The sequence below is a fragment of the Salmo salar genome, chromosome 09, assembly GCF_965601325.2.
Source record: "Salmo salar chromosome 09, fSalSal1, whole genome shotgun sequence".
In the NCBI taxonomy this organism is placed as follows: domain Eukaryota; kingdom Metazoa; phylum Chordata; class Actinopteri; order Salmoniformes; family Salmonidae; genus Salmo; species Salmo salar.
Genome location: NC_138299.1, coordinates 92,538,589 through 92,555,000, shown reverse-complemented (window position 1 = coordinate 92,555,000; position 16,412 = coordinate 92,538,589). Strand labels below are relative to the sequence as shown.

Here is a 16,412-nt window from a genome sequence, read left to right as displayed (position 1 = left end):
GTGCCAATGTTTGTGTTGCATCACAGTCCCCGCTGTTCCATAAAGTGTTTTTTTTATCTGTTTTTTAAATCTAATTTTACTGCTTGAGTCAGTTACTTGATGTGAAATAGAGTTCCTTGTAGTCATGGCTCTATGTAGTACTGTGTGCCTCCCATAGTCTGTTCTGGACTTGGGGACTGTGAAGAGACCTCTTGTGGCATGTCTTGTGGGGTATGCATGGGTGTCTGAGCTGTGTGCCAGTAGTTTAGACAGACTGCTCGGTGCATTCAACTTGTCAATACCTCTCATAAATAAAAGTAGTGATGAAGTCACTACTCCAATTTCAGCCAGGAGAGATTGACATGCATATTATTAATATTAGATCTCTGTGTACATCCAAGGGCCAGCCGTGCTGCCCTGTTCTGAGCCAATTGCAATTTTCCTAAGTCCTTTTTTGTGGCACCTGACCACACGACTGAACAGTAGTCAAGGTGCGACAAAACTAGGGCCTATAGGACCTGCCTTGTTGATAGTGTTGTTAAGAAGGCAGAGCATCGCTTTATTATAGACAGACTTCTCCCCATCTTAGCTACTACTGCATCAATATGTTTTAACCATGACAGTTTACAATCTAGGGTTACTCCAAGCAGTTCAGTCATCTCAACTTGCTCAATTTCCACATTATTTATTACAAGACTTAGTTGAGGTTTAGGGTTTAGTGAGTGTTAAGTTCCAAATACAATGCTTTTAGTTTTAGAAATGTTTAGGGCTAACTTATTCCTTGCCACCCACTCTGAAACTAACTGCAGCTCTTTGTTGAGTGTTGCAGTCATTTCAGTCGCTGTAATACAGTAGCTGACGTGTATAGTGTTGAGTCATCCGCATCCATAGACACTCTGGCTTTACTCAAAGTCAATGGCATGTCGTTAGTAAAAAAAATTAAAAGCAAGGGGCCTAAACAGCTACCCTGGGGAATTCCTGATTCTAACTGGATTATATTTTAGAGGCTTCCATTAAAGAACAGCCTCTGTGTCCTGTTAGACAAGTAACTCTTTATCCACATTATAGCAGGGGGTGTAAAGCCATAACACATGTTTTTCCAGCAGCAGACTATGATCGATAATGTCAAAAGCTGCACAGAAGTCTAACAAGACACCCCCATAATCATATAATCATCAATTTCTCTCAGCCAATCATCAGTCATTTGTTTAAGTGCTGTGCTTTTTGAATGTCCTTCCCTATAAGCATGCTGAAATTCTGTTGTCAATTTGTGTCACGCCCTGACCGTGGAGAGCCCTCAGGGTTCTCTGTGGTGTAATAGGTCAGAGCGTGACTAGGGGGGTTTCTAGATATTATATTTCTATGTTGGTGTATGTGTATGGTTCCCAATTGGAGGCAGTTGATAATCGTTGCCTCTAATTGGGGATCATACTTAGTGTGTTCCTTTTCCTACCTGCGATGTGGGATATTGTTTTGTTTTGTATGTGTGCTTATGTGCGCTACATATTTCACATCGTTATATCTTTGTTGTTTTGAGAAGGTTCACTATTATTAAATGTGGAACTCTACTCATGCTGTGCCTTGGTCCAATCGTGACAGAATATCCCACCATTACAGGACCAAGCAGCGTGCCCAGGAGGTGAAGGAGAGTTGGACATGGGAAGAGATACTGGGTGGATGCAAGACCCTTCCTTGGCGGAAGTCGCCGAGGAATAAAGGAGGACAGCGACGACACCGGGGTCCGCGGCCACAAACAGCCCAAGAGCAACCCCAAGTTTTTTTGGAGGGGGGGGGGGGTCACAAGGGGCGGTTGGCCGAGCTGAGGAGAGAGCCAGAGACTGTCTGGGAGTCGATGAAGCAGTTGGAGGAGGGGTATCTGAGAGAGATGTTGGTTAGGTGTATTCTGCAGCACAGGTGCCCTGAAGAGCGTGTCATCAGTCTGGTTCAACCTGTGCCGGCTCCACGCACCAGGCCTCCAGTGCACCTTCCCAGCCTGGTACATCCTGTGCCGGCTCCCCGCATTCGCCCTGAGGAGCGTGTCATCAGTCCGGTGAAACCTGTGCCGGCTCCATGCACCAGACCTCCAGTGCGCCTTCCCAGCCCGGTACGTCCTGTGCCGGCTCTCTGCGCTCGCCCTGAGGAGCATGTCATCAGTCCGGTGAAACCTGTGCCGGCTCCACACACCAGGCCTCCAGTGCGCCGTCCCAGCCCGGTACGTCCTGTGCCGGCTCCTTGTGCTCGCACTGAGGAGCGTGTCATCAGTCCGCTGCAACCTGTGCCAGCTCCATGCACCAGGCCTCCAGTGCGCCTCCCCAGCCCGGTACGTCCTGTGCCGGCTCCCCGCACTCGCCCTGAGGAGCATGTCATCAGTCCGGTTCAACCTGTGCCGGCTTCACGCACCAGGCCTCCAGTGCGCCTCCCCAGCCCGGTACGTCCTGTGCCAGCTCCATGCACTCGTGCACCAGCGCATGTGTACAGTCCGGAGTCTCCAGCGACGGTCTACAGCCCGGAACCTCCAGCGACGGTTCACAGTCCAGAGCTTCCAGCGACGGTTCACGGTCCAGAGCCTCCAATGACGGTCCACGGCCCGGAGCTTCCAGTGACGGTCCACGGTCCGGAGCCTCCAGTGACGGTCCACGGCCAGGAGCTTCCAGTGACGGTCCACGGCCCGGAGCTTCCTGCGCCGGTGCCATGGCCAGAGCCTTCCATTGCGCTGATGCCCAGTCCAGGCATGGTGTCCAGTCCCGCTCTATGGCCGGAGCCTTCCTCTGCACCGGTGCTCAGTCCAGGCACGGAGTCCAGTCCCGCTCCATGGCCGGAGCCCTCCTCTGCGCCGGTGCCCAGTCCAGGCACGGCATCCGGTCCCGCTCCATGGCCGGAGCCATCCTCTGCTCCGGTGCTCGGTCCGGGCACGGCGTTGAGCCCGGCTTCATGGCCGGGTCCGCGGTCTGAGCGGGTGCTGCGTCCAACACCCGGAGCCGCCACAGACACTTATTGCCCACCCTAACCCTCCCCATCTAGTTTCAGGTTTCGCGGTCGGAGTCCGCACCTTTGGGGGGGTACTGTCACGCCCTGACCATGGAGAGCCCTCGGGGTTCTCTGTGGTGTAATAGGTCAGAGCGTGACTATGGGGGTTTCTAGATAGTATATTTCTATGTTGGTGTATGTGTATGGTTCCCAATTGGAGGCAGCTGATAATCGTTGCCTCTAATTGGGGATCATACTTAGTGTGTTCTTTTTACCACCTGCGATGTGGGATATTGTTTTGTTTTGTATGTGTGCTTATGTGCGCTACGTATTTCACATCGTTATATCTTTGTTGTTTTGAGAAGTTTCACTATTATTAACCTCTTACATCTAGACGTTCTACTAGCGGAACACCTGCTCCAATATCCAATGATAGGCGTGGCGCAAATTACAAATTCCTCAAAAATACAAAAACTTCAATTTTTCAAACATATGACTATTTCACAGCATTTTAAAGATAAGACTCTCCTTTATCTAACCACACTGTCCGATTTCAAAAAGGCTTTACAGCGAAAGCAAAACATTAGATTATGTCAGCAGAGTACCAAGCCAGAAATAATCAGACACCCATTTTTCAAACTAGCATATAATGTCACAGAAACCCAGAAGACAGCTAAATGCAGCACTAACCTTTGATGATCTTCATCAGATGACACACCTAGGACATTATGTTATACAATACATGCATGTTTTGTTCAATCAAGTTCATATTTATATCAAAAAACAGCTTTTTACATTAGCATTTGACGTTCAGAACTAGCATACCCCCCGCAAACTTCGGGGGAATTTACTAACAATTTACTAAATTACTCACGATAAACGTTCACAAAAAGCATAACAATTATTTTAAGAATTATAGATATAGAACTCCTCTATTCACTCGATATGTCCGATTTTAACCTGTTAGGGCTAGGGGGCAGTATTGACACGGCTGGATAAAAAAACATACCCGATTTAATCTGGTTACCACTCCTACCCAGTAACTAGAATATGCATATACTTATTACATATGGATAGAAAACACCCTACATTTTCTAAAACTGTTTGAATGGTGTCTGTGAGTATAACAGAACTCATTTGGCAGGCAAAACCCTGAGACATTTTCTGACAGGAAGTGGATACCTGATGTGTTGTATTACCTTTAAACCTATCCCATTGAAAAACACAGGGGCTGAGGAATATTTTGGCACTTCCTATTGCTTCCACTAGATGTCACCAGCCTTTACAAAGTGTTTTGAGTCTTCTGGAGGGAGATCTGACCGAACAAGAGCCATGGAACGATGATGTCCCATTAGACACCTGGCGCGCGAGTTCATGTTGGGTACCCTCGTTCCAATACGTTATAAAAGAGTATGCATTCGTCCACCTTGAATATTATTCATGTTCTGGTTAAAAAAGGCCCTAATGATTTATGCTATACAACGTTTGACATGTTTGAACGAACGTAAATATATTTTTTCCCCTCGTTCATGACGAGAAGTCCGGCTGGCTTAGATCATGTGCTAACAAGACGGAGATTTTTGGACATAAATGATGAGCTTTTTTGAACAAAACTACATTCGTTATGGACCTGTGATACCTGGAAGTGACATCTGATGAAGAGAATCAAAGGTAATGGATTATTTACATAGTATTTTCGATTTTAGATCTCCCCAACATGACGTCTAGTCTGTATCGCAACGCGTATTTTTCTGGGCGCAGTGCTCAGATTATTGCAAAGTGTGATTTCCCAGTAAGGTTATTTTTAAATCTGGCAAGTTGATTGCGTTCAAGAGATGTAAATCTATAATTCTTTAAATGACAATATAATATTTTACCAATGTTTTCTAATTTTAATTATTTAATTTGTGGTGTTGACTTGACTGCCGGTTATTGGAGGGAAACGATTTCCTCAACATCAATGCCATAGTAAAACGCTGTTTTTGGATATAAATATGAACTTGATAGAACTAAAAATGCATGCATTGTCTAACATAATGTCCTAGGAGTGTCATCTGATGGAGATTGTAAAAGGTTAGTGCATCATTTTAGCTGGTTTTATGGTTTTGGTGACCCTGTCTTTGACTTGACAAAACATTACACACAACTCTTGTAAATGTACTGTCCTAACATACTCTAAATTTATGCTTTCGCCGTAAAACCTTTTTGAAATCGTAAAACGTGGTTAGATTAAGGAGATGTTTATCTTTCAAAGGGTGTAAAATAGTTGTATGTTTGAAAAATTTGAATTTTGACATTTATTTGGATTCAAATTTGCCGCTCTTGAAATGCACCTGCTGTTGATGGAGTGCACCACGGGTGGCACGCTAGCGTCCCACCTAGCCCATAGAGGTTAAAATAGCTTTTTGGTGAAAGCACATTTTGCAATATTCTAAGTACATAGCCCAGGCATCATGGGCTAGCTATTTAGACACAAGTTTAGCACACACCAATATCAGATTTACTATTATAAAAGTTTGATTACATTTTGTTGTCTTCGTCAGAATGCACTCCCAGGACTGCTACTTCAATAACAAATGTTGGTTTGGTCCAAAATAATCCATCGTTATATCCGAATAGCGGCGTTTTGTTCGTGCGTCCCAGACACTATCCGAATGGTAAAGAAGGGTCGCGCGCATGGCGCAATTCGTGACAAAAAAAATCTAAATATTCCATTACCGTACTTCGAAGCATGTCAACCGCTGTTTAAAATCCATTTTTATGCCATTTTTCTCGTAAAAAAGCGATAATATTCCGACCGGGAATGTCCATTTAGCTAAACAGAGGAAAGAAAACAAACCTTTCGGTCGACGCGGGCACGAGCCTGAGTCTCACAGTACTGTAACCAGCCACTACCCAAACGCGCTACTTTGTTTCAGCCAGAGCCTGCAAAGCCACGATTCCGCTTTTTGCAGCCTTCTGAGAACCTATGGCAGCCGTAGGAAGTGTCACGGGACAGCTAAGATCCTCACTCTTCAATAAACAGAGACAAGAAGAACGACACCTTGTCAGACAGGCCACTTCCTGCATGAAATCTTCTCAGGTTTTTGCCTGCCATTTGAGTTCTGTTATACTCACAGACACCATTCAAACAGTTTTAGAAACTTTAGGGTGTTTTCTATCCAAAGCCAATAATTATATGCATATTCTAGTTACTGGGCAGGAGTAGTAACCAGATTAAATCGGGTACGTTTTTTATCCAGCCGTGAAAATACTGCCCCCTAGCCATAACAGGTTAAAATGTGGAACTCTACTCACGCTGCGCCTTGGTCCAATTATTTATATGACGATCGTGACAATTTGTTTACTGTGCAATAGCATTGAATATGGTAAAACACCATTTTTTACAGAAGTTTACTAAGGGTTGGTAACAGGCTGATTGGTAGGCTATTTGAGCCAGTAAAGGGGGCTTTACTATTCTTAGCCTCTCTGGGCTAGGCGGGACGAATTCGTCCCACCTACGCAACAGCCAGTTGAATCCCGTGGTGCGATTTTCAAATACCTTAGAAATGCTATTACTTCAATTTCTCAAACATATGACTATTTTACAGCATTTTAAAGACAAGACTCTCGTTGTCCGATTTCAAAAAGGCTTTACAACGAAAGCAAAACATTAGATTATGTCAATAGAGTACCAAGCCAGAAATAATCAGACACCCATTTTTCAAGCTAGCATATAATGTCACAAAAACCCAGAAGACAGTTAAATGCAGCACTAACCTTTGATGATCTTCATCAGATGACAATCCTAGGACATTATGTTATACAATACATGCATGTTTTGTTCAATCAAGTTCCTATTTATATCAAAAACCAGCTTTTTACATTAGCATGTGACGTTCAGAACTAGCATACCCCCCGCAAACTTCCGGCGAATTCACTAACAATTTACTAAATTACTCACGATAAACGTTCACAAAAAACATAACAATTATTTTAAGAATTATAGATACAGAACTCCTTTGTGCAATCGAGGTGTCCGATTTTAAAATAGCTTTTCGGTGAAAGCACATTTTGCAATATTCTCAGTAGATAGCCCAGCCATCACGGCTAGCCATTTAGACACCCACCAAGTTTAGCCCTGACCAATATCAGATTTACTATTACAAAAGTTTGATTACCTTTGTTGTCTTCGTCAGAATGCACTCCCAGGACTGCTACTTCAATAACAAATGTTGGTTTGGTCCAAAATAATCCATCGTTATATCCAAATAGCGGCGTTTTGTTCGTGCGTTCCAGACACTATCCGAAATGGTAAATCAGGGTTACGAGCATGGCGCAATTCGTGACAATTTTTTTTTAAATATTCCATTACCGTACTTTGAAGCATGTCAACCGCTGTTTAAAATCAATTTTTATGCCATTTTTCTCGTAAAAAAGCGATAATATTCCGACCGGGAATCTCCGTTTAGGTAAACAGAGGAAAGAAAACAAAGCATTCTGTCGACGCGGGCACGAGCCTGAGTCTCACAGTACTGTAACCAGCCACTACCCAAACGCGCTACTTTTTTTCAGCCAGAGCCTGCAAAGCCACGATTCAGCTTTTTGCTGCCTTCTGAGAGACCATGTGAGCCGTAGGAAGTGTCATGTAACAGCAGAGATCCTTTGTAATGGATAGAGATGGCAAAGAAGGCCAAGAAATGGTCAGACAGGGTACTTCCTGTACAGAATCTTCTCAGGTTTTGACCTGCCATTTGAGTTCTGTTATACTCATAGACACCATTCAAACAGTTTTAGAAACTTTGGAGTGTTTTCTATCCAAAGCCAATAATTATATGCATATTCTAGTTACTGGGCAGGAGTAGTAACCAGATTAAATCGGGTACGTTTTTTATCCAGCCGTGTCAATACTGCCCCCTAGCCCTAACAGGTTAGATAGCGGAATGATTTTAGCTTCCCTCCAGGCCTGAGGGCACACACTCTCTAGTAGACTTAAATTGAAGATGTGGCAAATAGGAGTGGCAATATCGTCTGCTATTATCCTCAGTCATTTTCTATCCAGATTGTCAGACCCGGGTGGCTTGTCATTGTTGATAGACAACAATAATTTGTTCAACTCTTCCACAATGACTTTACGGAATTCAAAAGTACAATTTTTGTCTTTCATAATTTGGTACGATATACTTGGATGTGTTGTGTCAGCATTTGTTGCTGGCGTGTCATCCCTAAATTTGCTAATCTTGCCAATGAATAAGTAATTAAAGTAGTTTGCAATATCAGTGGGCTTTGTGATGAATGAGCCATCTGATTCAATGAATGAAGGAGCCGAGATGGCTTTTTTTCCCAAAATGTAATTTAAGGTGCCCCAAAGCTTTTTGCTGTCGTTCTTTATATAATTTATCTTTGTTTCATTGTGTAGTTTATTTTTATTTAGTTTAGTCACATGATTTCTTAATTTGCAGTACGTTTGCCAATCAGTTGGGCTGCCAGACTTAATTGCCATAGCTTTTGCCTCATCCCTCTCAACCATACAAACCATACAATCAATCCAAGGGGATTTAACAGTTTTTACAGTCATTTTCTTAGTAGGTGTGTGCTTATTAACCTGTTAGGGCTAGGGGGCAGCATTTGCACGTCTGGATAAAAAAATGTACCCGATTTAATCTGGTTACTAATCCTACCCAGTAACTAGAATATGCATATACTTATTATATATGGATAGAAAACACTCTAAAGTTTCTAAAACTGTTTGAATGGTGTCTGTGAGTATAACAGAACTCATTTGGCAGGCAAAACCCTGAGACATTTTCTGACAGGAAGTGGATACCTGATGTGTTGTATTACCTTTAAACCTATCCCATTGAAAAACACAGGGGCTGAGGAAAATTTTGGCACTTCCTATTGCTTCCACTAGATGTCACCAGCCTTTACAAAGTGTTTTGAGTCTTCTGGAGGGAGATCTGACCGAACAAGAGCCATGGAACGATGATGTCCCATTAGACACCTGGCGCGCGAGTTCATGTTGGGTACCCTCGTTCCAATACGTTATAAAAGAGTATGCATTCGTCCACCTTGAATATTATTCATGTTCTGGTTAAAAAAGGCCCTAATGATTTATGCTATACAACGTTTGACATGTTTGAACGAACGTAAATATATTTTTTCCCCTCGTTCATGACGAGAAGTCCGGCTGGCTTAGATCATGTGCTAACAAGACGGAGATTTTTGGACATAAATGATGAGCTTTTTTGAACAAAACTACATTCGTTATGGACCTGTGATACCTGGAAGTGACATCTGATGAAGAGAATCAAAGGTAATGGATTATTTACATAGTATTTTCGATTTTAGATCTCCCCAACATGACGTCTAGTCTGTATCGCAACGCGTATTTTTCTGGGCGCAGTGCTCAGATTATTGCAAAGTGTGATTTCCCAGTAAGGTTATTTTTAAATCTGGCAAGTTGATTGCGTTCAAGAGATGTAAATCTATAATTCTTTAAATGACAATATAATATTTTACCAATGTTTTCTAATTTTAATTATTTAATTTGTGGTGTTGACTTGACTGCCGGTTATTGGAGGGAAACGATTTCCTCAACATCAATGCCATAGTAAAACGCTGTTTTTGGATATAAATATGAACTTGATAGAACTAAAAATGCATGCATTGTCTAACATAATGTCCTAGGAGTGTCATCTGATGGAGATTGTAAAAGGTTAGTGCATCATTTTAGCTGGTTTTATGGTTTTGGTGACCCTGTCTTTGAATTGACAAAACATTACACACAACTCTTGTAAATGTACTGTCCTAACATACTCTAAATTTATGCTTTCGCCGTAAAACCTTTTTGAAATCGTAAAACGTGGTTAGATTAAGGAGATGTTTATCTTTCAAAGGGTGTAAAATAGTTGTATGTTTGAAAAATTTGAATTTTGACATTTATTTGGATTCAAATTTGCCGCTCTTGAAATGCACCTGCTGTTGATGGAGTGCACCACGGGGGGGACGCTAGCGTCCCACCTAGCCCATAGAGGTTAAGCACTAACCTTTGACGATCTTCATCAGATGACACTCCTAGGACTCAATGTTACACAACACATGTATGTTTTGCTCGATAAAGTCATATTTATATCCAAAAACCCCATTTTACATTGGCGCGTGATGTTCAGAAAATATTTTTCATCCAATCTGCCGGTGAATCAGCACAACAATTTACAAAAATACTCATCATAAACGTTGATAAAATATTAAACTGTTATTCAAAGAATTATAGATAAACATCTCCTGAATGCAACCGCTGTGACAGATTTTAAAAAGCTTCACGAGGAAAGCACACTTTGCAATAATCTGAGTACTTCGCTCAGAAAAATACATCACTCAATACAGATTCCCGCCATTTTGGAGTCATCTAAAATCATAAATAGCATTATAAATATTCACTTACCTTTGATGATCTTCATCAGAAGGCACTTCCAGGAATCCCAGGTCCACAATAAATGTTGTTTTGTTCGATGAACTCCATAATTTATGTCCAAATACCTCCTTGTTGTTAGTGTGTTCAGTAAGCTACTCCAAATGTAGGAAGCGCGCCCAAAATTTCACGACGAAACGTCAAAAAAAGTTATATTTACGTTCGTTGAAACATGTCAAACATTGTATAGCATCAATCTTTAGGGCCTTTTTAACATAAAACTTCAATTATATTCCAACCGGACAATTCCAATGTCTTGAAAAATGTTATGGAACACAGCTACCTCATCACGTGAATGCGTGCCACAAAACTCATGTCATTTTCTGAGTCACCAACTTCCCGGCCATCTTGTTCGCTCTGTGTTCACCGCAAATGCCTGGAACTAGGTTCTAAAGACTGTTGACATCTAGTGGAAGCCTTAGGAAGTGCAAAATGAACCCTAAGTCACTGTGTGTTAGATAGGCAATGACTTGAAAAGACTACAAGCATCAGATTTCCCACTTCCTGGTTGGATTTTTCTCAGGGTTTTGCCTGAAATATGAGTTCTGTTAAACTCAGACATCATTCTAACAGTTTTAGAAACTTCAGAGTGTTTTCTATCCAAATCTACTAATAATATGCAAATATTTGACTCTGGGCCCGAGTATTAGGCGAGAATACTGTCCCCTATACCTTCACAGGTTAACCTCTATGGGCTAGGTGGGACGCTAGCGTGCCACCCGTGGTGCACTCCATCAACAGCAGGTGCATTTCAAGAGCGGCAAATTTGAATCCAAATAAATGTCAAAATTCAAATTTTTCAAACATACAACTATTTTACACCCTTTGAAAGATAAACATCTCCTTAATCTAACCACGTTTTACGATTTCAAAAAGGTTTTACGGCGAAAGCATAAATTTAGAGTATGTTAGGACAGTACATTTACAAGAGTTGTGTGTAATGTTTTGTCAATTCAAAGACAGGGTCACCAAAACCATAAAACCAGCTAAAATGATGCACTAACCTTTTACAATCTCCATCAGATGACACTCCTAGGACATTATGTTAGACAATGCATGCATTTTTAGTTCTATCAAGTTCATATTTATATCCAAAAACAGCGTTTTACTATGGCATTGATGTTGAGGAAATCGTTTCCCTCCAATAACCGGCAGTCAAGTCAACACCACAAATTAAATAATTAAAATTAGAAAACATTGGTAAAATATTATATTGTCATTTAAAGAATTATAGATTTACATCTCTTGAACGCAATCAACTTGCCAGATTTAAAAATAACCTTACTGGGAAATCACACTTTGCAATAATCTGAGCACTGCGCCCAGAAAAATACGCGTTGCGATACAGACTAGACGTCATGTTGGGGAGATCTAAAATCGAAAATACTATGTAAATAATCCATTACCTTTGATTCTCTTCATCAGATGTCACTTCCAGGTATCACAGGTCCATAACGAATGTAGTTTTGTTCAAAAAAGCTCATCATTTATGTCCAAAAATCTCCGTCTTGTTAGCACATGATCTAAGCCAGCCGGACTTCTCGTCATGAACGAGGGGAAAAAATATATTTACGTTCGTTCAAACATGTCAAACGTTGTATAGCATAAATCATTAGGGCCTTTTTTAACCAGAACATGAATAATATTCAAGGTGGACGAATGCATACTCTTTTATAACGTATTGGAACGAGGGTACCCAACATGAACTCGCGCGCCAGGTGTCTAATGGGCCATCATCGTTCCATGGCTCTTGTTCGGTCAGATCTCCCTCCAGAAGACTCAAAACACTTTGTAAAGGCTGGTGACATCTAGTGGAAACAATAGGAAGTGCCAAAAATATTCCTCAGCCCCTGTGTTTTTCAATGGGATAGGTTTAAAGGTAATACAACACATCAGGTATCCACTTCCTGTCAGAAAATGTCTCAGGGTTTTGCCTGCCAAATGAGTTCTGTTATACTCACAGACACCATTCAAACAGTTTTAGAAACTTTAGAGTGTTTTCTATCCATATATAATAAGTATATGCATATTCTAGTTACTGGGTAGGATTAGTAACCAGATTAAATCGGGTACATTTTTTTTATCCAGCCGTGCAAATACTGCCCCCTAGCCCTAACAGGTTAATTTTAGCTGTATTTATGGTTTTTGTGTTAATAACTGGAATAAGTAGTTTCATAAATGCGTCAAGTGCAGTGTCTGGTTGCTCCTCATTACACATCATAGACGAGCAAATATTCTTTACATCATCAGCATATGAATCACTACAAAACTTATTGTATGACCTCATATAATATATTAGGCCCAGCCTTTGGAACTTTGGTTTTCCTAGATATGGCTAATAAATTGTGATCACTACATCCTATGGATTTGGATACTGCTTTAAAGCAAATATCTGCAGCATTAGTAAAGATGTGATCAATACATGTTGATGATTTAATTCCTGTGCTGTTTGTAACTACCCTGGTAGGTGGACTGACAACCTGATCCAGGTTGCAGGCACTGGTTACAGTTTCAAGTTTTTTCTTGAGTGGGCAGCTTGATGATAGCCAGTCAATATTCACCCAGAAAATATACATCTCTGATGATATCACATACATTATCAAGCATTTCACACATGTTATCCAGATACTGACTGTTAGCACTTGGTGGTCTTCAGCAGCTTCCCACAAGAATGGGCTTTAGGTGAGGCAGATGAACCTGTAGCCATATTACTTCAACAGTATTTAACATTAGATCGTCTCTAAGCTTTACAGGAATGTGGTTCTGAACATAGATCGCAACACCGCCTCCGTGGCATTTCTGTGTTTTCTGTAAATGTTAGAACCATGTATTGCTACCACTGTATCATCAAAGGTATTATCTAAGTGAGTTTCAGAGATAGAATATGAATGTCATCTGTTACAAGCAAGTTATTGACTTCATGGACCTTGTTTCTTAGGCTACATATGTTAATATGGGCTATTTTTAGCACTTTCTAGGTTGCTTGATTGTTTTTAATGCTTTACTGGGAAGCTTATCAGAGGTAGACTTACTCATGTTATTTACATTGGAGTCTTCCTACTATTGCACACCACCTCAGTGCTAACCGTGTAACTCCTGTTTTATAGGCTCATGATTACTGCTTACAACAGCTGTAGGATAAACAGATGTATTCAGTTCAATTAGAGGTACATAAAATAAATGACTTACATTGTGTTTGCCAATGCCCCTAAGATCATGTACATTTGATGCAGCATTATGACGACTCATTGTCACAATGGTAGGGATTAACTGAGCTGGTCTTGGATCATTGACCAGTCATTGTTTCAACGCAGCCTTGAAATGCGTGGACAGAGTCCAGGAGCCAAGATGATTTGGATGGACTCCGTCATTCCTGTAGAGTATCTTCTGTTTCCAGAAGGTGACAAAGTTATCAATAAAAGTGACTCCAGCAGAGCTACAGTAGTCTTTTAGCTAGATGTGTAATGCCAGCAGTCTGCTGAATCTTTCACACCCGTGGCCCAACGATGGTACTCGACCTGAAATTATTGGACTTTTTTTTAACGTTTTTTAATGCTAAAATCAGTTCTTTAAAATCCATTGTCAAATGTTCCGAGCTAGCCCTCCTGATGTCGTTTGACCCCACATGGACTACGGCAGTGTCAGCTCCCGGCATCTGTGGTAGAACAGTCGGAAGCAGCCTTGTTATGTCCTGTACTCGTGCTCCTGGGTAGCACTATAAGGGCACAAGGCGAGACCCAGATGCAGACACGGGAGGCAGATGATTAGTCTCTGATATTTATTATATTCCAAGGGGTAGGCCTGAGACTGGTCATGGACATGCAAAAGATCAAAACCAGGTCAAATTCCAGAAGGTACAGAGTGGCTGGCAGGCTCGAGGTCAGGGCAGGCAGAATGGTCAGGCAGGCGGGTTCAGAGTTCAGACAGGCAAGGGTCACAACCGGGAGACTAGTAAAACAGAGAGAAGGAAAAAGCAGGAGAATGGGAAAAACACGCTGGTTGACTTGACAAACAAAACGAACTGGCAACAGACAAGCAGTGAACACAGGATTAAGTACCCAGGGACTAATGAGGAAAACAGGTCACACCTGGAGGTGGGTGGAGACAATGACAAAGACAGGTGAAACCGATCAGGGCGTGACAAGCACAGGGTTTTTGCCTTGGGGACCGAGATGTTTCTCACCAGATCTGCTGATGTTGTTCAATGGGCCGGTCTCTCAGGCAGCCTCACGGACTGGTGAGGCTGGGAGCTTCGAGGATCTGAACCCGAGGTAGAAGCCACCGGATAGGGAGACAGAACCGAGGATGAAGACACAGGTACCTCCGGATCCGATCTTGATTGGGAAGGCACCAAGGACAAAGGCGCCGGAACCTCTGAATCCAGAGCGGCAAAGCTGTTTCTGGTCTGTGTCAGTTCTCCATGGACATCTCCATGGAGACCCCATTGCCAGAGGACGCCTTCTTTGACTTTCACGGCGAGTGACGTACCTCCATGGCTGGTTGGTTGGGTCAAGAACAGCTCCGTTCTCCAGGGAAGGGGGAGACCCCTTCAGGGATGGGGCTGTGGAGACCCGCCATGGCGGTGAAACTTCCACCAGACCAGAGCGGCGTCCGGCTACTGGGGTGGAAGAAAAATAAAAAGTAGGTTGGTGTGGGTTCCCCAGTAGCTTGTGTAGGTTTGCTACTTGCTTACTAAGAGTAGCTACTTCGCTCCTGTAGTCTTCCACAAGCAAGCAGTTGCTGCATTGAAAGTCAGCACGGTCCACATTGTCCCAGGAACAAAGTAAAGTAAACACAGCTCCTGCAACGTTGGAAACGTTTAATAGCGGCCTCCATTTGAGACTGCTGAGCCAGCTAGGCAAGCTGGGCTTACGCGTCTCTCCCCCTATACGGAATCTGGAGAGATCCCAGGACAGATAGCAGCGCTCACAGCTATTTGGCCGAAAAAGATCCGCAGGATTAAATATATATAAAAGTGTATAAAAACACTGTCAGCTTTTAAACCGAGGTCTTTAGTTAAGGTTTCGGCAGCGTTCAACAAGATTGAGAGAAACCAGTGACTTTGCCTCTGAAACTGTAATTTTTTTCCCCAGTCAGATTGTGGTGACTTTATAATGTACGTTTAGACGGAGAGTCTATGCCCTTAGCTCACTTCATGATAATTTTTCTCTCTCCCTCTCTCTCTTTCTTTTTCTTTCTTTCTTTCTTTCTTTCTTTCTTTCTTTCTTTCTTTCTCTCTTCGCTCTCTCGCTCTCTCGCTCTCTCACTCGATATCTATCTCTCCTCTCCTGAACCCTCTCAGCTGGTGTCCCATATTGTGGTTTATTCCTGAATAGTAAGAGGTGACATGCTTCTCATTCTTCTGTCTCTCGTTAAATAAGCTCAGAAGGAAGGGAATGGGAGGGGACTAGGATGGGGTGGGCTCAGACCAGAAACACTGCAGAGGGATTGGTATATTAACAAAAATTGAAACGGGTCAGTTTCAATTCATGAGGTTGGAGTAATAACATTTTCAACTACATAAGATATTGACTCGAATCTAGCTAGTGCCTTTAGATTCAGAGAAAGTTAACAACTAACCCTGGCCTGGTCTGTTTTGCAAGCGTTTCCCCAGAAGTCTCACAATGTTGTGCCTCTGGGTTTAGAAACTCTGTGGTGAAACTCTTCTCTAGCTGAATGAAGGCCTTTGTCAAATTTCTTAGGAGGTTCTCTCTCTCTCTCTTTCTCTCTTTCTCACTGTCTCTGTCTCTCTCTCGACTCTCTCTCTGTCTCTTTCTCTCTCTCTCTGTGTCTTTCTCTCTCTCTGTCTGTCTCTCTCTCCCTTCAAAGAAAATCAGATTTTATTTGTCACATACACAGGGTTAGCAGATGTTAATGCGAGTGTAGTCAAAATGCTTGTGCTTCTAGTTCCGACCATGCAGTAATATCTAACAAGTAACCTAACAATTTCACAACAACTACCTTATACACACAAGTGTAAAGGAATGAATAAGAATATGTACATAAAAATATA

The 16,412-nt window shown here is 42.2% G+C and overlaps 1 protein-coding gene across 1 annotated transcript in view; it reads left to right on the top strand.

Moving 5' to 3' along the window:
* The window catches only part of LOC106612141 (actin-binding LIM protein 3), a 125,310-nt gene that overhangs the window by 99,408 nt on the left and 9,490 nt on the right, over positions 1-16,412 (top strand). The gene's annotated exons all lie outside the window — the stretch shown is intronic.